This window comes from Coffea eugenioides, chromosome 1 (genome assembly GCF_003713205.1).
Source record: "Coffea eugenioides isolate CCC68of chromosome 1, Ceug_1.0, whole genome shotgun sequence".
Taxonomy (NCBI): Eukaryota; Viridiplantae; Streptophyta; class Magnoliopsida; order Gentianales; family Rubiaceae; genus Coffea; species Coffea eugenioides.
Window position 1 is genome coordinate 8542569 of NC_040035.1, and position 15294 is coordinate 8557862.

General features: G+C 35.2%; 1 long non-coding RNA gene and 1 pseudogene across 1 annotated transcript; both read left to right on the top strand.

The window, feature by feature from the left end:
* The first annotated feature begins 891 nt into the window (after positions 1-891).
* LOC113782644 lies at positions 892-3258 on the top strand. Its single transcript, XR_003469818.1, has 6 exons — positions 892-1125; positions 1279-1330; positions 1621-1694; positions 1786-1848; positions 2504-2581; positions 3053-3258. It is a non-coding gene; the product is annotated as an uncharacterized LOC113782644 (long non-coding RNA).
* A 5584-nt stretch (positions 3259-8842) lies between these two features.
* LOC113767146 lies at positions 8843-10275 on the top strand (annotated as a pseudogene).
* The last annotated feature ends 5019 nt before the right edge of the window (positions 10276-15294 follow it).

A 15294-nucleotide genomic window follows, 5' to 3' on the forward strand; every position in this document is an offset into this window, starting at 1 on the left:
CAGTTCGGATAGCATACCTCAGTTATGATCCGAGATTCTAAAAGTTTTTCCACCTCCTAATTAATGATCTCATTTCTTTCCAAGGCAAAATTTTGCTTCTTCAACTTTACTGGTTTAGCACTTAGGTCTGCATTTGGTTTATGGACAACCAGCTCTACTAGTATTCCCTAAACAGCTCCTTCAACTATTCCTTCTCACGCTAGAGTAGAGAAAACCCAATTTTAATCACCTGAACTTGTATTTTCTCTTCCACTACAACAAAAATGGCTTTTCTTGACACATGTATAAGGACACTTGTTGGTTTGTATCATTATAGCACTTCTATCATGACATTTGTTATCAAATCAATAATATATACTTTAATTTTTTTTTATTTTATCTGATATAAAAATAATAATGTGTCTTTAGATTTCCTATCATGACACTTGAGAAAATGTGAGATACACCAAAAAAATTAAAACATAAAACGATGTCGTTTGATTTTGGCGGAAGATTCCTTTGCCAAAACACTTATAGTGAAATCTCAAAATTTCATTTTGCCGGCCAGCAAAATTTTGGCTCTTCTCATCTCTCTCGGCAAACTATCTCTCAAAGCTCTCTGCCAAAATTTTCCTTTCCCCACAAAGTTTTTTCTGCTGAATCTCTCCGCAATCAAACTACTTTTGCTTCCCTATTGAAGGTATGTAATTGCATGGTTACTTTTTGCCCTAAATTGTACAATTTTCTGATTTCCTGCTCCTGCTCTGTAAACCAACTGATGTGAAAATAATTAACTCCTGTAAGCTGCAATAAGATTCTGTGGTATGCTAGTTCAAGTTCGATACTGATTTTTCTTCTAAAAGTTGCTTCATTCTCAATCTTGTTTTCATGATTTTCTGTTTCGGCTGACAGGTAAGAACTATATATTAGTTGGCATGGTTCACAAGCCCAATTAATTATAATAGATGCAGAGCTAATCAAAGAATTACTAACCAACAGAGAAGGCGCTTACCAGAAAATGGATATGGAAGGCATTGCAAAGAAATTATCAAATTAATAGGTGAGCCGCTTATAACAAATGAGGGGAAAAAATGGGCAAAAGTACACAAACTGGCTAACCACTCATTCCTTGCAGAGAGCCTAAAGGTAAGCCTTCTTCTATGTTAATCACATCACGAGTCAAGAATAAGAAAGTTCGTTGTCCCATATATGAAAATGGGAAGTGAATTTGGCATATAATATTGCTCGAGTAATTCCCTATACATGATTTGCTTCTCATAAGAATAACCTTTTGCACAGAGCAAGGTACCAGAAATGATTGCTAGTGTCGAGGCGTTGCTGGAAAGCAAAGGTATCAGCTCTCGTCTTATGCCAAAAAAGCTCCTCTTGCCCCCTGCCCTGTACCCCGGCTTCTCCCACATAAGTGACCACTACCCTTTATACTGGATTTGTTGTCCATAACCTGTTCGATAAAATGTCAACCTTCTTTCCTTTGGTACTGATATTAATTTACTCAATAATATATAAACTAATAGAATTATTGTAATTAAGATGCTTTATCCTCTTTCATATCTGTGAGCGCATTTGATGTGTTTCTGTTGCTTTGACATATGCTTGTTTATTGCTGATCTCTTTCTTCAGTCTGTAATTAAGAAGAAGTATGGCCAAGATGCAACAAATGTTGGTGATGAGGGTGACATTGCTCTAATATCCAGGTTAGTTCATGGCATTTTGCTAATATGCTTCCTGTTCATTGTTCAATTCGGTTGTCATATGTTTTACAACTTTGTGACTTTGACATTTCAGGAGAACAAGGAAGGTCTTGAATTGCTTAAAACAGCTATTGCTAAAGCTGGTTACACTGGTAAAGTAAGTATTGGAATGGATGTTTATACTGGTTACACTGTTCTTGAATGCTATGGGTATATGTTTTGCTGGTGAAAATGGAGCAGATGTCAAAGGCGGATGTTTGTATGGAAGCAGGCTACATCCAAGCTTAGGGGTGTACAAGTTTTTACTTACACAGAGCTTGAGATTGCTACAAACAAATTTAGTGCAGCAAATGTGATAGGAAATGGAGGGTATGGGGTAGTGTATAGAGGGATTTTGAGTGATGGCACTGTGGCTGCAATTAAGATGTTGCACAGAGAAGGGAAACAATGAGGAACGTGCCTTTCGGTTAGAGGTTAGTGGACTTCATTTATTGCTAGTTTTCATATTATCCAATTTTTTAAGCTACATAAGCTTGTCAATTAAACTCATCTGTACACTCAATTGAAGATTTTTTTTTGTTTTTTGGTATTTTCCCCTCTTTGGCTAAATACATTGGGGAATAAAGGGAAGTGGTGAGTGAGAACGGAAGTGAGATATTTGCCTAAAAAATTAATGGTACTTCTGGCATTGGTCCAGCCATTGCTTTCTTGAACATCCTAATTGAACTTATTTGATGGGTGCTTGTCTGTGGTATGGTTTATTTCAACAAGTCTGTATTGAAATCAGTTTGAAGAGTTTGAAATTGCTGCAGGTTGTGATTGGGATGGATGTGGCTGCTTCTGAGTTTTATGGTAAAGACAAGACTTATGATCTAAACTTCAAAGAAGAGGTATTGCTTTTTCACATTTTCTCCCCAGATTGTTATGTCAAACGTTCGAATTCATTGCTAAGCCAAAGGATAAAATTACATCTAGATTCATAAATTCTAGTCTTCTAAAGGGGGGTAATTTCAATCATGACATCTATCTTTTTGGTCATTCTTCTTCTTTATTTAGTATGTTTGCTGCTTTAGTAGTATGTTTGGTGATAGCAACTAGAAATTTCAGTGCAATGATGGCAACTGGATCAGTGTGTTATTCCAAAACCTTTTGATATACAAGAAAATATAACTTGCGTTATCACCTTTGCTTTTGCCAGTTAAGTTTTGCAAACCTGCTTGGTACCAAAATTTGGCTATTCAGCAATCAACTTTATTTCGAATGAAATGAATCCTGTTTGGTATCGTTACTTTACATTAGAACGTAATTGCTAGGTGCTGATATCTTTAATTTATTTTTTTATTTCTGGTCTTTCTTTGCAGAATAATGATGGCTCACAAAAGATATCAGGTTATGACTGAAGGCTCTCATTTCATTGGAAAGTTTGGAAGCTACTGCAAGTTCTTTCTACTTGCTAGGGATGAGAATATTTTAGTTTGTGCACAAGAGAATCTTTTAAGTTTGTGCACATGAGAATCTTTCAAGTTTGTATTTGTTAGGGATTTGTTATGTTAGTACTTGTTACTGACTTTTAGTTCAATAAATTATATTTGAGTATTGACTTTTGCTTTAAGATTACTATATGCATTCTGTTCTTTGGGATAATTTTACAAGTCCTTTGGGTTTCTGATTGACGGAATGTATAGCAGGGAGCACTACCTGCAGGTTGCTTCTATATAAAAAAAAAAAAGAAAAAAAAACTCCTGGCAGTTAAAAGTGTCAGCATAGCTCAGTTAAAAAAACTCCTACTTGTTACTGACTATAACTATCCTGACACTTTCGATTATCAAGAAAATGGAATTTTGTTGGCAGATGGGATGCTATAACAGCATAGTTTTCCTGACACTTTGAATGCTACGAGCCTATCCCCACATTGGAAGGGACGACACTCGTCCGAGATGTGAGGAAAGGTAAAGTGTCAGGTTAGATTATTTATACTGACACTTTTAAATGCCGTTAAAGGTCATTTTTGTTGTAGTGTTCTAATGAAAATTCTTTTACAATGTCCTCAGTTCTGAGTTGATTTGCTTTTTCCTTGGGTATAAAGGGATCCAAATTGGTTGCTTGAGCCACCAATTTTTCTTTCCCTTTGAGGATGGCTATATAACATGTCCTAACCACCTCAAGATCTCCATGAACCTCTGCTGTCCCACTGGAAGTCAGAAACTTCATGCTCAAATGTAAAGTTGAGGTATTGGCTTTTAAAGAGTTATGAGTAGATTAGCCAAGGAACATATTGTATGATGAAGGTCCTTTAGCAACCACGAAATTGACTGGAACAATTCGATATCTAGGGACTTTTCCATTAGTTACCATTAGAGTAATCATCTTTCAGGTTTTATAGGAGGGCTAAAATATCCTACCTATGGCCTCCTTACTAGAGTAAATTGCCTATCTTTTAACTTAAGGTTCTTGAAAGTTTTGTAATATGATACATCTACTATGCTTCCTGGATCTATAAACACTTATCTGAAATTATTAGTGATCACATCTAGATAATTGGCTCTTGATGGCTTGATGCCAATGAGACAAAATCCTCAGGTCCATTTATGATTTCTCATATATGTTCAATTCATTGGGTAGAATTATCCTCTTCTAGTAGAGTTTGGTTATTTTTTTGGGTTGAATGACTATTCTCACTAGTAGGTCCTCTAGCTATTGCATTGATGACTCGAACTAGATTTTGTGAATCAAGGTCAAGTGAACGATCTCGAGGTGATCTCGTTTGTCGTTTTCTCCTTTATCATTTTGATTGTTCGGACTATAATCTTTTCTTTCTCCCTAGGAAGCTTGGTTATTTTGAACGTACTCTTTCAAGTTTCTCATTTGATCAACTCCTCTATTTCTTTTTTTTAATCCTTGCATTTCTCAATGTCGTGACTGATATCCCTATGAAAAGTACAATAAAGGATTTTATTCCTTTATTTTTGGAACCAGACATCCTAGGAGACCTTCTTTCAATATCTTTTGCTTCCATTACTGCCAAGATTTGAGATCTTGGTATTGATAAGGGCGTGAAATTCTTTTCCTGAGATGGACTCTTCCTTTTAGAAAGTTGGTCAAAAATGTTCCTCTTGATCTGCCCAACTTTAAGGTCAATGGTTCCATTCTTTCTTCATCTGTCTTCAAAGTCTTTCTCAGATTCTTGTTTAAGACGAGTAGCCTTCTCGGCAGTTCCATCTACGTGAGCTCTATTCAATAGTTCTTCCAATGTCATAGGTGGTTTCTTGGCAAATTTATAATATAACTCATTACTTCTCAAGCCATTTATAAATGCTACCATCATCACCTTATCATCTTTATCTCAGGTTTGGAGACTCATTATTAAAATTAGTCATATAATTCCTAATAGATTTATCATGCCTTTGTTTTATCACCATTAATGTGCTGCATTCTTGTAGTAAACTTTGGAAGAGACGAATTGTGCTACAAATTGCCTAGCTAGTTCAAGGAAAGACTTGACTAATCTTAGTGGTAATAGTGGAACCAAAGCTGAGCCCTTTCCTTCAAGAACATAGGAAAGGTCTTGCAATGATTCTCATCTATAGTGCTTTGCAGTCATATATGAGTAAGAAACACAAACAGGTGATCCTCTAGATTTGTAGATGCATCATACATATCCATGAATTTTAAATCTTTTTGGTGGAGGATATTCTTCAATTTCCTTGACAAAGGGAGAAAACTATGTAAAGATCTGCATATTGATTTGGCTGCAGGATTAGATCGAGTTCATCCTGAATTGGATCCTTAGGCATATGGTATTCCAAATAACTTTTATTAACCGAGGATGAGAGCAGTGAGAGTAGTGCTTACTAGTTTTTGAGATAAAAATATGCTTCCTAAAAGGAGAATAAACCCATTTCCTCTTAGGGGGATGATCATCATCAGAGCTATTTTAGGACGACAAAGCTTGCCTTTCTATCATCTTTATCAGAGCTTTTGAATTTTACACCTCTTCTGCCTTATTTTTCCTTTCACCAGGCTGACAATATCATCAAATAAAGGGAAATTATTTGGTACAAAATTCATAATTTTCTCTTTCTTCTCCTCTAAAATCTAATAGTCATTGTTACCCTAAGTTTGCCCAGGGATGTCATGAGGTTCTTTGGGGTAACTTTAATTGGTATTGCCTATAGATTACTTGGAGGCTGTCTTTGTCATAAGGAAGTTATATTACTCCACTTCCCATAGAGAGCGCAAATTGTTGAAGCAGTATTTCCTTCCACTGAGTTGGACTAGACAGGTAAGAAGGGAGCTCAATCGCATAAAGGTAGAACTCTCTAAGAAACATACAAGGAAAGTACCAATTCATGAAGATCCTCGGGGTCAAGTCTCTAAGGTCACTCTGATTCTCAAGTCATTTTTTGACTTGAGGAGAAGAATATCCTCCTAATTAGGTGTTAGGTATCCCTATATATAGGTTTTCGTACAAGAGAGTGATAAGAGATTAAGACTAACAAGATAAAGAGACAAAGATTACCTCTTTTTGATTAGTTGAATAGACATTAGTTCATATGATGATTTTCTTAAGATTAGGATAGTTATTATCACTAACCAACTCAGATCACCCTTATTTTAGGAAGTCAAAAACTTATCCTACCCCTAAAGTCTTCAGTGTCTGAAATGGAAAAGTCAGACGTTGTTGTTTCTCTTCTTCTGATTCTACTATTTCATGTGGGAATAGCAATAGCTGCTGGAAGTCAAGATGGATCAGAAGCGTGAGGATATGTTCAAATCAGGCCAAGTATGTTTCTGATGTTTTACGTGCCCATTACATGTATTACTTGTCAATGTTGATATTGAGTTCTTGTGTATGTTTCAAAGGCTCACATGCTCTGGTGGTACTATAGAAGTCCAAACATGATTCAAGATCTCGAAAAGCCTTGGCCAATTATTCTTTGGCTGTAGATAGGGCTACAAATGAGCTAAATCGAGTCAAATGTTGATTTAATTTTAGCAAGTTCGAGGTTGAATTCGAGTTCGACGAGCTCTCAATGTAAAGGTCGAAGTCAAACTTGACCTCAAATTTGAACCAAGTCGAGCTCGATCTCGAGTTTAAAAAATAAAAAAAAATTATCTTTTTTTTAAAAGAATGAATAAAATAATAATTTTTCTTAATAAATAACAAAATATTATGGATATATACATGTAATTTTATTATGTAAATAATATATATATATAATTGAGTCAACTCACGAGTTAACAAGTTGATTATCTTTGTATTCAAGCTTGACTTAGTCAGTTCAAACTCGACTCAAGTTCAGTGTTGCCCGACCTCGAGTTGAATATTGATTCGAGTTACTCGTTGATAAGTGACTAATTTACGTAATAATTGTATGATATTTTATATTATTTTTAGTCACTTTGGTTATATTATTGGAAGAATATGAATCATTTTGGCTATAATTGGTGAATAAATGTTTTTAAGTGATTAAATGAGGTTTTTATCACTTTTTACCTGGATTTTGTGTATTTTGACAGTTTTGACACATTTTCGTATTTCGGCTATAACTTGAGTTACAATGATCGGATTGGGATGATTCTTGAACCCATTTGAAGATAAGAGATAGATCTACAACTTTGGTGAAGACATCTAAATCCAGTTTGAAGGTTTCCAGGTCAAAATGCCGAATTACAATAGCAAATTTCTACTAGTCGAAGCTGGAACAGGGCAATGAGCAGGCAAGGGTATTTCAGTCATATCTCAGCCTACACAGATCCAAATGAGGTGATTCTTGATGCATTAGAAAGATAACTCAAAAGGCTACAACTTTCGTGTTTTAGACATGAGCTGGTTCAGCCTCTAACATCAAGAAAAGATTGGTTGAAGTTGGGCCAAAAACAGAGCAAGTGATCCACACTCGGATCCACTATTCATCCGAACCCTCGGTTGTTTCTGGGTTAGTGGAACCGAGCTCGGATCCATACGGATCCGAGGTACTGTAGCAGCTCGGATCACTGGTCAGAAAAGGCTACTCTGTACGCGTAAAACTCAATTTCACCTCCACCAACTCACATTGGATGCTAGACATGTGAGAAACATTCCCAGCTGTAAAAGGGAGATGTAATCCTCATTTCTTGACCACCTTTCATCATTAAATAGCCAAATGCATTGCAAAAATAGGAGATTGGAGTTCATAGCAGAAAAATAAAGAGAGACATACGGGAGAAGCGGGAAGTTGCAGAAATGTAGCTCTTTCATCTCCCTAGTGTTAGTTTAGCTTAGTATAGAGTAGTGTAGCTTTTCCATTCTTGTTTATTATCTAGATTAGGATGAAGATGGAGGATGAAGAAGGCAAGGAAGAAAGCTCATGTGACAAGGGTTGTATTCCTTCCAAACTCTTTATCTTTTGTATTTGATTCCAAGTTTAGTTAATATACAAGTTCTGGATTTTGTGTTTAATATGTGTTTCTAAAGTTTATACCTTGGGTTTGGTTGAACTTTCTATAATTGTTAGTATTTATTATTTGGTTATTTGATTGCTATGATTTGAGCAAGTTATTTAGCACTTTGACTCTTTAAATCATGATTAATCTGGTACCATTAATTGTGACTATCTAAGGTGTTGTTTCTGCAATGAAAATTGAGATTTGACACTAGTTCAAGAAGTGCTAAACATAGGGAGTACACTCACGAAAGTAGAGGTGCATCTATGTGATTTTTAGTGATTCATTTCATGTAATTTCATTGAAGAAATGAACTTGTAGCTAATTTCATAACCATGAGAATAGGTATGGATTAGTTATAAGTATAATTGATTCACTACGAAAGTAGGATTTAAATGCATAAGGAAATTACACCATAATTAGCCTAGATGTAGTACTCAATGATCCAAATATAACACTTGCATGAGTAGTTAGGGATACCACAACCTAAGGAGCTTTCATTTGTTATTTTGTATAATTTCAGTAGGATAAATTTGTTATAATTCATTGATAGTCTAAATAATAGAGAAGCTTTAGTAATACCGGTAATTGTTCACTCTTCCCTGTGGGATCGACCCGATATATACCCTAAACTACTAGTTGATCTGTATACTTGCAGTGAACGGGTGTAATTCGGTATTTTTTAGCTTGCACGTATGTAAAATACCCATCACTCGTGATCAGTCATGAGTGGCTCTACTTGTATGCAGCCTTAGCTGCAAAGTAGACCTGTGAGTATCAGAATTCCCATAGGGTTCCCTCAAATTTCAATCTTGATTATTTTTATGATAAAACAATCTGTTTTTGTAGTGAAGGGAGCTTCAGGTGTGGGAATTGGTAACTTTGAGGAGATTGGGCCTCTAGATGTTTTCCTAAAGCGAGGAAATTCAACATGGTTGCAGAAAGTTGATCTCCTGTTTGTGTAGGTAATGGTTGGTACATTAATGTTAGTGAATTATCTCATTAATATGCAGCTTTTTCAAAAATCAATATGAGATTTTCCTGGAGGGTTTTTTTGTATTTTCTTACCTGATTTTGTTTTCTAGTAATTGTGCATAGAATTATCTAGTTGGGATGGTCATAGTTTTGTGGAAGACACGGAAGACACCACATTGTTTGTGAAAAGTGATTTTGAGGCAACAACTGACGAAACTACATTCTTGATCGAATTTTTCAAAGGGAATGAGATCCTTTAGAAGAGTCCTCTGTACATTATAGAAGAGTTTTATGGAGGCAAATTTGCTATTAAGGCTTTATCTGCTTTAAAGGCTATTAAAGCTAGAAAATTGAAGCTAAATCTTGGACTTAAAAATTGAATTTAGAGCCCTAAAATTGAATATGGAGTACCTTTTTTCTTAAATCCCAAAGTATTGAGCTATTACCTTTATAAATATAAGTTGCATTAAGGGATAGTTGGATCTCACTAGAAGATTCTTCAGTTTGTAGTCAGTATTTTTTTTCTTTACTTGTTCACTAGTGTCATGATTAGGGCAGCTGAATTGAGTCTTATATTGAAATGCAGTCTTCATGGGTCCTCTTATAAAAGATGTCTCGTTGCTTGACAGCAATGATTTGAAGAAATCAAACAGGTCTTCAATGTTTATGCTTTAAACTAGTAGTACATATTAGCATAATTCTCTAATCTAATCAAGCTCAAAGATTTTGGTTCTCTAATAAGTCTATAGTTAATGTAGGGTAGTTCTTCAAATTAAGAAGCAAATTGCAGCAGGTAAGTTTGCAGAGGCCACAGAAACATGGAAGGAATTGATAGCAGTCATTAGCCATTATAGTAATAATATGGTATGAATTCTTTTGACTTTTTTCCTAGCCTATCTAAACTTAAAGGTAATCACAATAAATTGGTAAATTTATGCTTGCCGATTTCATTTGTGTATAAATAGAGTATTTCTACAATTTCCTCTCAATTTTACATGAGGATGAGCCTTTATCATTATCAGCTGAATCCAAACTAAAACACAAAATTGCAGTAAGAAGGTACTCAGTATACCCTCAAAGATTGAGGTGCCCTTCCGAAGGTGATGGTAATTATGATAATGTTACCTAGATGAATGGTTATATTAGAAAGAAGTTAAGGACTATATCACTGAATGTCACGTGAGTTTTTCTCCTTAGAAAATTTTTTACTTCTCAGAGTTGGAGAAGTAATAATGGCTAGAACAGATGGGAATTTTCAACTTGTTGCTAGAGCCATCCAAGGTGATTTCATTAGGACATGGATTAGGGAGGCAAATATATCAGCTTTTGTGTTTTAGTTGAGAACGAAAAGTCGGGAAGTTTTCAGGAACTATATCAGTTTGTAATTTTGAATTATACCAAAAATGATTTTTTTTCCTCATTTGATCAGCATTCTTCAATCACATCTCAATTGAGATAAGACCAGCTTATCCAATTACATGCAGTAAATTCTCAAGCATTTGTTCAACTACTTTTTGCAGGTCGATGAACTTTGAGCAAATGGAGTAAATGTTAATATCTAAAATGGACAAGCACAATTCTGCAATGGTTTAAGAAATATAGAGCAGGAATGATGCTTTATTTTCCATGCTATCAATTTGACTTTCTTTAGTTTGATTAGAATGTTATTTATTGTTGCTGATAGCTTCATCTCATCTGTCCAACCAACGTATCCAATGCCCACATGGGTTGAAAAGCTCAAGTAGGAATTAATTAATCCCACAAGTAAATGAGAACCCAAATCCCTCTTTCTAAGAAAAACACTCTCTTATCAAAATCAGTAACTTTTTTCCTATTTCATTGGTGGGATGGGATCACATTTTTCTTGAACATGGATAGAACTCCTGCGTATTTTGAAGATGACAAAGAGTATAAAGGGTTTCACCAAATCATACAGAAATTTACATTTCTACTGGATTCTTAATGCTGGCCACTTTGTAGGTCAACTAACTATTGTCATATTTCTGCTGTATTTGTCTCTGTTGGTCTAAAATTACTATGACTCTTGCCTACTAGAGGCAAGGTTGAGAAGACAACACATCCAATAGTTTTAGTACGTCATAGCCAATCTCCTAATTTTGGAAGGCTAAAGTTTTGCACAATTTTATCATGAATGTAGAAGAAAATGTAAGGTTTGCTTGGCATCCATGCTTTTTGCTAGTTTATTTTGGACAAATTTTTTCCCCAACTTTAAGTTACACTTTTAAAAATAGGGTTATTATCACTTTAATGGAGTTTGTTAATTCAATTAAAAAGACATGTTTATCCCTTAAAATTATTATCATTTTCCCTTCATAAACTATAGCTTTATTATCAATTTACCCCCTAGAATTATTTTTTAGACAATTTATCCCACAATTAAACCAATTTAGTGAGTTAAAAAACTTTAGAAAAAAGTATCCTCCTCTTTAAATAATAAAAATAATAAAAAATTTAGAGTGGTTGTTCTCTTTTTTAGTATCAAGAGAAAAAGTCAAAGTATTAATCTCTTTCTTCTTGGTAATCTTATTAATACTAAAAAAATAGAAAGGTTGGGAAAAGAGAGAGAGAGAGAGAGAGAAAGAGCTCAATTCTTATTTTAAAAAAATACAAATAAGAAAGAATTCAATATTTTTATTTTTTTTAAAGTTACTTTACTTTTTTGTTTACTATCCAATTCTAATCCTAATCTCGGTGATGTTAAAGTAATACGATAATATTAGATTCTTTCTTATTTTTTTCTTTGCAAAATCTAATTTTTTCTGTCTCCTTTTCTCCTATCTCTTTTTCTTTTCTTAATATTAATAAGTATGAAAAAATCATTTTTTATGTTTTTGGAACTCTTAGAGTGAGAAAAAAAGGACAAATAATCATTCCAATTTTTTTTAATTATATATAGAAAGAATAGATACATTAATATTTTTTTGAACATACTATTGTGGCTAATAATGGAGTAAAATGCCTAGAAAATATTGTTAGGAAGTAAAGTGATTGTATCACTGTAATTTAAAGGGGTAAAATGATAATGATAATGTAGTAATGCTAATAAATAAAAGGGTATTTTTATCCAAAATTTGTTAACATGTTGAGTTGAACTACTTATGGGGGTGGAATGATTAAAAGATAATGTTAGAAGATAAATTGATAGTAGTGATATAGTTTAAAGGAGTAAAGTGATAATAATCCTTAAAAATACTCCAAAGTTTTTAAAATATACACCCAAAATACCCCAAAGCATACAAAAAAGTCTTTTCCTTCTTTCCTTTCTTCCCCCCACCTCAACCTGCTATCACCACCATCGACCACCTCAGCCTCTCCTTTTTTTTTAATTCTCTCATTCTCTCTCCCTCACCTCCTCCCCCTCACTTGTCCTCTCCTAGTCTCGGGAAGGGGGGAGGGGGATGGGGTCGGGGAGAGGAGGGAGAGAGAGTGGCAGGGGAAAGGGAGAGGGAAGGTGAGGGTGGCGGTTGCACTAGGGAGGGTAGGAGAAGGAGAGCGATGGCGGTGTGGGGAAGGAAGAAGAAAGAGAAACAAAAGGAAAAAAAAAAGAAAGAAAAGGAAAAGAAAAAAAAGAAAGTTTTTAATTTTTCAAACTCTCAAATATACAAAAGTTTTTTTACGAGTTCTACATTAAGTTATATGGTAAAATTTTATATAGACACCACAAAATACACCATCCAGGTGAACCCATTGTTTTTCTTGATCCTTCCCATTGAAATGGTTATTCTCATTTTTGTGCATCTAAATATATTTGTCATATTCAAAAAGTAAGAACATAATGTTTACTCTTTTTATGCTCCAAATCATTGTCTTTTTGTGGAAGACATGCATGTCGTTCCATTCAGATGTTCAATTCGAGAGCATAAACTTCGAAAAAGTTTAGCTAATTGTCTCTACCAAAAAGCAACAAAACACTAGCACGAAGTAATTGATGGGCTTGTATGGATGGAATTTATACAAGATAGCAAGATGTGTAACATGTGCATCCAATACAAGAATTAAATGAATTTAAGAGGTAATAAGACACCACATCACTACTACTGGATAGTCAAACTGGTTTTGCTTTACCACGCACTAACAGATGTCTGCCATTTACTGGTAAATTTACTAATCAAGAATGGAACATGAATTTTAAAGAAGAAAGAAAGCTATGGAAGTCAAAATTTCACGCACCATTTATTTATTGAAGTTATTGACAGATATCAGTAGTTTCGATCAAAGGAAATTAAGATCATATGCTGAACGAATTCTTGCAAAATTAATGTATGTTAGGTCTTGTCCTAGAAAATTGAACAAGAAGAACAAAAAGACTCTTGACAACCCAACAAAGGCAACTGCACAACAAATAAATCAAACAGAGAGATATCAAAATTTACGTGGTTCAATAGAATTGGCCTACATCCACGGGTGAAAGAGAAACATAATATTACTACAAACTAGAGAGTACAAAAGAGAGAAAGTACAAAATCATAGAAAATCATTCTAAAATCTAAAGGCACCTAAAACTAAAAACACAAAAGAGACTAAATAGCACAAAAAAGTTTAATGGTCCAAAGGTTCACTAACTTGCTCTTTTAGTTTGACGCATAAACAAAATCTCCCTCGACTTGGGGCATGAGACCCCAAAAAACTTCTCTTGAATGGAGCCTTGAAACTTGGATTGGTACACTTAATATATTTTAACTCATTAAGTCCATTGTATTTAGAACCACCAAGAGAGAGATTTCTTTGTAAATTTTTTGATAAGGGATACAAAGATAAACTCAACAAATCTCCACCTTGGCATGTATCCAACATCAACAAATGACAGACAAGTGGCAAATATGCTACACTTCCCCGCAAAAGTTCCAACAGAACCCAATGAGTCACAAAAATCCCAAAAGATCCCAACGTACCATCAAAAAATCAAAATACAAAAGACTCAACGGATTCCAACTGGCAAAACGCGCAAAAGATTCAATAGATCCCAAAGGGTTAAAAACATGAATATGATAATTTTGCTTTTCAAGTTCACTATGTAGGACGACTCCCAAATTGTCCTCTCTCGTGCTCAGGAAAGACCAATTTTTTTTTATCATAGAAGAAAAGTGGGAATATGATATGGTGACAATTGAGATGGCATCTAGTAGGGCTCGTGGTCAATTTGGTGGTGGAAGTGCATCACCAAACTCGAAAAGTTGTTTTCATTCTTGCTGAATAACTGAACATCAATCTTTCCAAGATTAGAAACTCAATTTCCTCACGTTTGCTACTACTGGAATTTTAATTTTCTTTGCATTTGTTGCTGCTGAAAATTGGGCTTCGCCAAACTTTAGTCGTTGGTGTTTGAATTCATTAGTGTAGCCTTGCACCTCAATTGTTTGTCAATTTGCCTCAACGAATTTTATGCCAAAATAGACATCAGCTCTACGTCCCTACTTGCTGGAGATGGCGGCCTGTGGGCCGTCTGACAAGCTTCCGGACAGTGGGACTTCAGTTTTGAGGTCCTTTGCATCAGTACTGGCAGATGGTACGAAACAAACTGATGCCTTAGCCTTGGGAGAGGTCTCAACCTTTAGAGGAGAGCCAGCCTTGCGCATCTCTCGCAGGGAAATAGAGCAGCTTTCTGTTCCATTTCAGAACTCTTTGGTGGGGCGCTTCTTGTTCAACAGACCACCCATGGAAGTTATTAGGAAATTCTTTCTTTCGCTGGGTTTACGAGGTGATTGTAAGGTTGGGCTCCTTGACCAGAAACATGTTTTGATCCGTCCGGTATTGGAGGAAGACTACACCTGTCTTTTTGCACGTAGAATCTGGTATGTTAGCAGCTCGCCAATGTCAATTTCCAAGTGGTCGCTAGAGTTCAAGGCAGACCAGGAATTATCGATAGCTCCAATTTGGGTTTGGTTCCCAGAGTTGCCAATTCCATTTTTTCAGCAGACCCAATTATTCAAGCTTGCGTCTACTTTGGGAAGGCCTCTTAAGATTGATGCATCAACTAGTGACATGCGTCGTCCTTCTGTAGCCAGAGTTTTGGTGGAGCTTAACTTTGCATCTAATCCTGTGCGGCGTATTTGGATAGGTGATGAGAACTTCGGGTTCTGGCAACCTGTTGAGATGGAAATGTGGCCATCTTACTATGGGTTTTGCAGTAGGTTTGGCCCTGCAGAGGAGCAATGCTTTCATAAAAATCCTTTATTGCGAT